The sequence below is a fragment of the Athene noctua genome, chromosome 3, assembly GCF_965140245.1.
Source record: "Athene noctua chromosome 3, bAthNoc1.hap1.1, whole genome shotgun sequence".
In the NCBI taxonomy this organism is placed as follows: Eukaryota; Metazoa; Chordata; class Aves; order Strigiformes; family Strigidae; genus Athene; species Athene noctua.
This window is the reverse complement of record NC_134039.1, coordinates 3,464,103-3,471,656: the sequence shown is the minus strand read 5'-3', so window position 1 is coordinate 3,471,656 and position 7,554 is coordinate 3,464,103.

Here is a 7,554-nt window from a genome sequence, read left to right as displayed (position 1 = left end):
TGGGAGGCTCTGCAGAGACCTGGACAGACCAGATTAATGGGCTGAGGCCAACTCGGGGAGTTTCACTGAGGGCAAATGCTGGGGGCTGCCCGTGGGCCACAACAACCCCCAGCAGGGCTACAGGCCTGGGGAGGAGTGGCTGGAGAGCTGCCACTCAGAGAGGGACCTGGGGGGGTTGATTGACAGCCGGCTGAACAGGAGCCAGCAGTGTGCCCAGGGGGCCAAGGAGGCCAATAGCATCCTGGCTTGTGTCAGCACTGGCGTGGCCAGCAGGGACAGGGAAGGGATCTGAGCCCTGGGCTCGGCACTGGTGAGGCCGCCCCTCGATGAGTGGGTTCAGTTTTGGGTCCCTCACCCCAAAAGGCCATTGAATGACTCGAGCGTGGCCAGAGAAGGGCAACGGAGCTGGGGCAGGGTCTGGAGCACAGGTCTGCTGGGGAGCGGCTGGGGGAACTGGGGGGGTTCAGTCTGGAGAAGAGGAGGCTGAGGGGAGACCTCCTGGCCCTCTGCAACTCCCTGCCAGGAGGGGGCAGAGAGGGGGGATGAGTCTCTGGAGCCAAGGAGCCAGCGCCAGGCCCCGAGGGAATGGCCTCAAGCTGCCCAGGGCAGGGTCAGGCTGGCTCTGAGGAAGGATTTCTGTGCAGAAGGGGCTGTTGGGTGTTGGAATGGGCTGCCCAGGGCAGGGGGGAGTCTCCGGGATCCCTGGAGGGGTTGAAGAGTCGGGCTGAGCCAGCGCTGAGGGATCTGGGGGAGTTGGGAACAGTCAGGGGGAGGTTCATGGTTGGGCTGGAGGAGCTTTGAGTTCTTTTCCAACTGAGACGATTCTGGGATTCTGTGATGTCAGGCAACACTACTGCCAACTGTTGCTTCCACCTGTGGTAGCTAAAACTCTTCCCACTCCTTTAAATGGGATGACAGTGGACTTACCCCCTGGCAAACATGTCCAATGCCGCTACATGAAGCTTCTCCCGCTCAGTCAGTGGCTGTGATTTTGAAAGTATCATCATCGTCCTCATCGCAGCATCCAGCTCCTTGTTGAGCCGCACTGAACTTCCAGTGCCAATCAGCTCCAAACCATTAGCAATGACGTGTCCCATTGCTATGGAAAACAGCACGTTACAAGCTGAGCTGTACAGCATGACATCCCTCTCTACATAAACACGAGGAGAGGTTGTTTATTTTAAACAAGACCAACTTGTAGTCACAGTGGTCCAGGACTCTCATAAGCCAAAAGTTCTTAGGGGCTTTTCACGACAGCCATTTTAAAAGTAATGAAAATTAAAACCCCACACAAAACCATTGCAGCCTGCTCTAGATTCTGGAGAAGCTTTACAGAATGATGTAAGCCACCACCTTCCCCTTAAGTGAGGTAAACACCAGGTACTATCCAGCACTTTCCATGCTAAGAATTAAAGGTTATACTCACTAAAATTTGGATCCGCTGCTTTTAACTTGGAGAGACATCCCTCAATGCCTCCAAGGTTCTCGTTGTTGGTCCAGGTTGCATACTGTAAGAGAGACAGAGGATTGAGAATCCCTGACGACAATGGGCTTCTCTTCATTCTCCAGGCATTTAGAACTCACAAAGTCAGCAAGGCAAATGGCTAAAAGACAAACTTTACACACAGAGAATTAGCCTAGTAGGAAAACAGAAAAACTGCTTCTTTAAGGTAGTTTGGCCACCAGCAGAACTAATAACCATGGATTTCGATGTGGTTGTCAATCGGTTGATTTTCCAGTGTCAAGTAGGATGAGCACACTGGCTGCGGTTTTCCCCACCACTGCAGCATCTGGCATCACCCTCTGCTACAAAGGTTTTCTGCTGCCACTAACGGCTGAACCCCTGACTGTGAGGCTCTCCCAGCTGGTAAGAAATTTAAACACCAACTACAGCAAAGACTGTTTCATGCACGAGTTCCTTCAAGTCACATTTCCTTACACTTTTCGGTCATACCTGGGTCAGCACAGCGTCAAATAGTTTACAGGCTTCATTGCTGGTCGTGGACAGGACAAGTCCAGCATCCTGCCAGGCCTGCACGACAAACAAATACAAACCCGTTCATTTTACACTCGTTTTCCAAACTGTGCCAACAGATTTTCAAACTGATGGTGTTCTGATATTTTCATTAACAGTGATTTAAAAAAAAAAAAAAAAAGGCTGGAAGGACAATATGAGCAGACACACGAACTATCTGTGCACCTGTAGGTACATCTGAAGACTCGATTAGTTGGTGTTAGCAGTGGGAATAAAGAAGCAAAACTTATAAAGTGTAAGAGAAGATCCTGATGGGTTACACGTCTCAATGAGAGACTCATTCTTAATTCATTATAACTCAACTTTTGGCTTTGTCCCTCTACTGCAGACACACCTCATGTGAGACATGGTAAAGTAAAACCCTGGGTTTTTTATAAGTGAAATCAATACCTTAAGTAACTTGCAGGCCAAACAGCCTGGCAGAGCAAATCCACCAAGTTGCTGGAGTTAAGCCAACAAAGAATTTGGACCATAGGCTTGTACACAAGCCTTGCAAAAAAGAAAAACATGGGCATTCGATAAAGCTAAAATGCAAACCACAATCAGGCTGCTGTGGTTTCTTATGTAACACCGACTGAGGTGCTACATCTCCTGGCTAGCTGCTGGAGAAGGAGGAGAGTTCATTAGGCAGATGTGCAGTTTACTTAACAGTGGAGTTAAGCTGCAGCAGCTACAGCACCCTGGTTCATGGTTGCCTTTGTGACTGCTCTCTTAAATAACTCGGGCAACAAAATGAGAAAAACAATGCCTATTTCAAAATGCTTTATTTATTCATGTGGGCATCTCCAGCAACTGGGCACGTCACCTCTAGCTGCTTGCAGGCTTTTCCCCCCACACAGGCCGGCCACACAGCCACAAAGGCTGTCATCTCACAAGCTGAGATGCTTCCCCTGGCAAGCTATTCAGATATTTTTAATAACATTTGGGTTTATTTCTCCTAATCACTCTCCATTCAGCGTTCTGATACCGCACCCATCATAGCCTCTAAGACTGCAATACAGCTTCTCAAGTTCTGCTGGTTTTGACCAGGATACAGTAATTTTTTCCCATATTAGATTGTATGGGACTATATTTTGGATTTGTGCTGGGCACAGCGTTGGTAACAGGGGGATGTTTTGGTTGGGCAGCGCTTACACAGAGCCAAGGCCTTTTCTGCTCCTCGCAGCACCCGCCAGCGAGGGGCTGGGGGGGCACAAGGAGCTGGGAGGGGACCCAGCTGGAACACCGACCCCAACTGAGCCCAGGGACATCCCAGCCCGCAGGACACTGTGCTCAGCACGTAAAGCTGGGGGAAGGAGGAGGAAGGGGGGATGTTGGGAGCGATGGCGTTTGTCTGCCCGAGTCACCGTTACGCGTGACGGAGCCCTGCTGTCCTGGGGATGGCCGAGCACCTGCCCGCGAGGGGCAGCGGGGGATGAATCCCTGATCGGGCTTTGCTTGTGCGTGCGGCTTTTGCTTTACTGGTTAAACTGTCTTTTTCTGAAAACACAGGTTTTCTCACTTTTACCCTTCTGATTCTCTCCCCCATCCATCCCATCAGAGGAGGGGTAAGCAAGCAGCTGTGTGGTGCTTAGCTGCTGGCTGGGGTTAAACCACGACCCAAGCACAGCTTACATTCAGCACACCAAATACATTCCTGTTCAAGCATACAGAGTTGAGGAGCTGCCCCAATCACTTCAGCATAATTTTTATTCCAGTACACAGAACATACAGGATAGACATAAAAAATGACCTGGGGCAAGCCAATTCAGACCCCTCCTAATGAAGGATTAGTCCTTGCAGGTGCTGCAAGAATTTAGCTCGTCTTATTTTACACTTTAACATTTTTCCTGGTTCTAATGACCCAGCTGTCAAAAATTTTAAGTAACCAGGGAAAGACATCTTTGTTAATATATCCTAAAGCTTTCCCACTGTGATTGGATTAAAGGCTCACATTCCAGCAGCTCAAGCACTTGAGTGTTCAAATTACAAGCCTGAAAGACTAGACCTGAATATAAAATTACAAATTTTTTTTTTACAATTCATACCATATCCAGAAACAGTGTAAGGAGAAAAGTCAAGAGGGTAGCAAGGTTAGGTCTGCTGCTTACAGGTTACCTTTCAAGGTGCCCTGTAAACAGGCCAGGAACCACTTTCATTACCAGTCATCAAAACCAAGCTCCATTTGAAGCAGCTCTCTAGCTCTCTTTACCACCACCCAGTTTGCAAAACAGCTTGAGGTAGTTGCCAAGTAGAAAATGTCATCCCATTTTGAGGAGATTTGTTAAAGCTAAGATTCACAGGAATGAAAACATCCGTGCATAAACGTCAGAGAAAAACAGCAGAACTAGGGTTAGTAAATAAAAAAAAGAAAAAAAAAAAAAAAAAAAAAGGCCTGCATTCATCCCTAAGGACACTGCTGATCCAGTTGAGGTCCATGCTATTTCTGTCCACTCTAGAAAGGCTCTGCTCTGCTAAGGCTACAGCCCACATAACTCCCCCCTCAGTGGAAAACTCCCCCTCGAGTACCAAGAGGATGGCAGCAAGGCTGCACGACATCACGTATGCCACTGCTCCTCCTGTTAGCACACCACAACAGGAGGCTGCAGGGAAGAACCACACTGTAATAGCTGCTGACTCCTAAGAGACCTAAACGATCTGCTCCAGACCTAGTCTCTTGTTGTCAGCCAAGAACCCTGGGCTGCTGGGAGCACAGAAGAGCCAGTGCCCCTTGTCCCCTGGGTCACACACAAGTGGTCCTGCCCAGACTTCTTGGGACACTCGTGTCTTGGGGCTTGTCTGTGCTCACGTATCAGACTGTGACTAAAGAAAGCCATGAGAAAGGGAGGGTGAGTGGGTAAAAAACAGCCTCGGGAGCTTGTAAAACTGTTATCCCCTTCTCAGAGAGGCTGCCTTTGAGTGACACTGATTCCCCACAGCCTTCCTCTCTAACTCTGCGATGCCTCCTGGAGGGGAGCACCATGGTCTTGGCTCTTCTTACTGCTTCTTGGCAAGACCAAAGCCTTGACCTTTTTCCTGCTTTATGATAAGAGTTTAGTCATGGGATCCGGTGACTGTTTACTTGTATTTTTTTTTTCCCCTGCTAGAATCCCAGCTGGCTCTGAGAAATTTGCTCTTTGTGGGTTGCTATTACCACATCCTCTTCTTATCGAGTGGCAGCACTCCAGCGCTCTGGTGCCTACGACACTTTCAGAACACCTTAAGACTTCTTTTTTTACCTCTCCCTGCCTAATTAACCAAAAAACAGCAATAAAAGGAGTGTCAGAGAGAATGAACTTCATTGGGAAGAAAGCAGGCAAACTGACTAATCAGTAACTAGCTCCTGCAGGCAGATTTTGAGCCCTTGGACTTGGAGCTGGTTTAGAGTTAAAAGGCCTGACCTGCTTTTGAGGCCCACAGCAAGGGCAAGCGAGGGCCCGTGGGACCAGCCTCTGCTGTGATTGAGACACAGCAACGTTCAGAGAGGGGTTTTCTGCCCCAGCAGGAGGGAAGGGTGCAGCGACTCGTTCCCATTTTCAGATCCTCAGTCCACCTGAAACCCACCCCCAGTGTAAGGCTACTGGGGGAAGTTGTGGTTTGAGCTCAGAGGGCAACTGAGCACCAGTTCACCTTCCCTGCAGTGCTGAGAAGGGGAAAATAAGCAAAGATGCTGCTCACGCCCCCTGCCTTGCCCCCCAGTGCTGAGAAGGAGGGAAGCAAAAGACCCAGGGATTTGAATAAGGACAGGGAGAGATAACATCATCCTTTAAGGTGCAGGCAAAACCCCAGACTTGTTAGGGGAAGAAAAAAAGAGCATAAACTTAATACAAACACTAACAACAACACTTAAAAGACAGAGCAGGGCCATGAGAAGCATTACCACACCTTGAAAACACCTTCCCCCCACTCCTCCCTTTCTCCCCTGCTCAGCTCTGCTCCTGATAGTGCGACCTCCTCCCTCAGGGGTGCAGGGGCAGGGAATGGGGGATGTGGTCAGCCCCATCGCTTCTTCCACCTCAGGGAGAGGGAAAATTCTGGCATCCCTCCCCTGTCCTAGGGTGGGGCCCCTCTCACAGGAGAGAGTCCCACACACAAACCAACTCCGACACGGGTCCCTCCCACGGGCATGTGGGTCACCCCCCATGCCTTGCAGTCCTCCCAGCACTGAACTGCAACAGCGGGGGATTCTTCCCATGGGGTCCCGGCCTTCCTCGGCCACAGTCGCCTGTCTCAGTGCGGGCCACAGATCGGTCCCTGCCTCGGCAGACCCCCATGGGTGGCTGGGGGGGGTGTGTGTGTCTGTGGCCTTACTCTCTCTCCACGGGGTACAGGGGAGTCTCTGCCCCGATGAACCTCCACCCCCCTTCTCCTCCTTCTTCCACCGCCCTCGGTGTTCGCATAATGTTCTCCTCACAACTCCTCCTCACCGCTCCCCCTCCCCTCTCAGCTAAGTTATGGCAGAGGCGCAGCTCATCGCCCGGCCTTGGGGCCAGGGGGGCTCGACCCGCAGCCCGGCGAGCTTCGAGAAGCTCCTCGCAGGGGCAGCGCTGTCGCCCCCTCCCCTGCTACCAACCCCCGCCGCTGGCCCAGCCCAGGGCAGGGGCTGAGGGGGCTGAGCCCCAGCGGACGCTCGGCACCGCGGGGCCGGCTCTCCGCGCCCTGCCGGCAGCCTGCGCCGCCCCGGCCCGGCTCCCCTCAGCGGCCCCCTCCCAGCCCGGCCTCCGCGCGGCCCCGGGGCCTCCCTGGGCGCGAGGCAGAAGCGGGGCGCCTCACCCGCAGCGTCCCGCTGCGCCTCAGAGCGGCCCTCACCTTGCAGTCCCGCGGCGCCGCCATGATCCCGCACAGCCGCCCCGCTGCCCCCGGCCGCGCCGCTGCAGGGGGAGGAGCCGGCGGCGGGGACACACGCCCTCCCGAGGCTGAGGTGCTCGGCGCCTACTTTGCCTCAGCCTTTCCCAGCGGAACGGGCTGTTCCCGGGACACCCAGCCTCAGGAGCTGGGCGATGGGGAGGGGGAGCAGGCTGGGGGCAGCCCAGTTGAAGAGGAGCTGCTCGTTGACCTGCTGCACCACTTGGATGCACACAAGGCTGTGGGACTGGATGGGTTACACCCGAGGGTGCTGAGGGAGCTGGCAGATGTGCTCGCCAAGCCGCTGTCCAGGATTTACCTGAAATCACGGCTAACGGGGGAGGTCCCACTGGACTGGAGGGTGGCAAAGGTGACATCCATCTACAAGAGAGACGGAAAGGACAATGCAGGAAACTATTGACCTGTCAGTCTGCCCTCGGTGCCAGGGAAGGTCATGGAGCAGGTCATCTCGGGTGGATTAAAAGTCACATAATGGACAACCAGGGGATCAGGCCTCGTCAGCATGGGTTCGTGAAAGGCAGGTCCTGCCTGACAAACCTCATCTCCTTATACAACAGGGCGACCTGCTTATTGGATGAGGAAAAGGTTGTGGATGTTGTTTACCTTGATTTAGCAAGGCCTTTGATACGGTTTCCCACAGCATTCTCCTGGCAAAACTGACTGTTTGCGTGTTG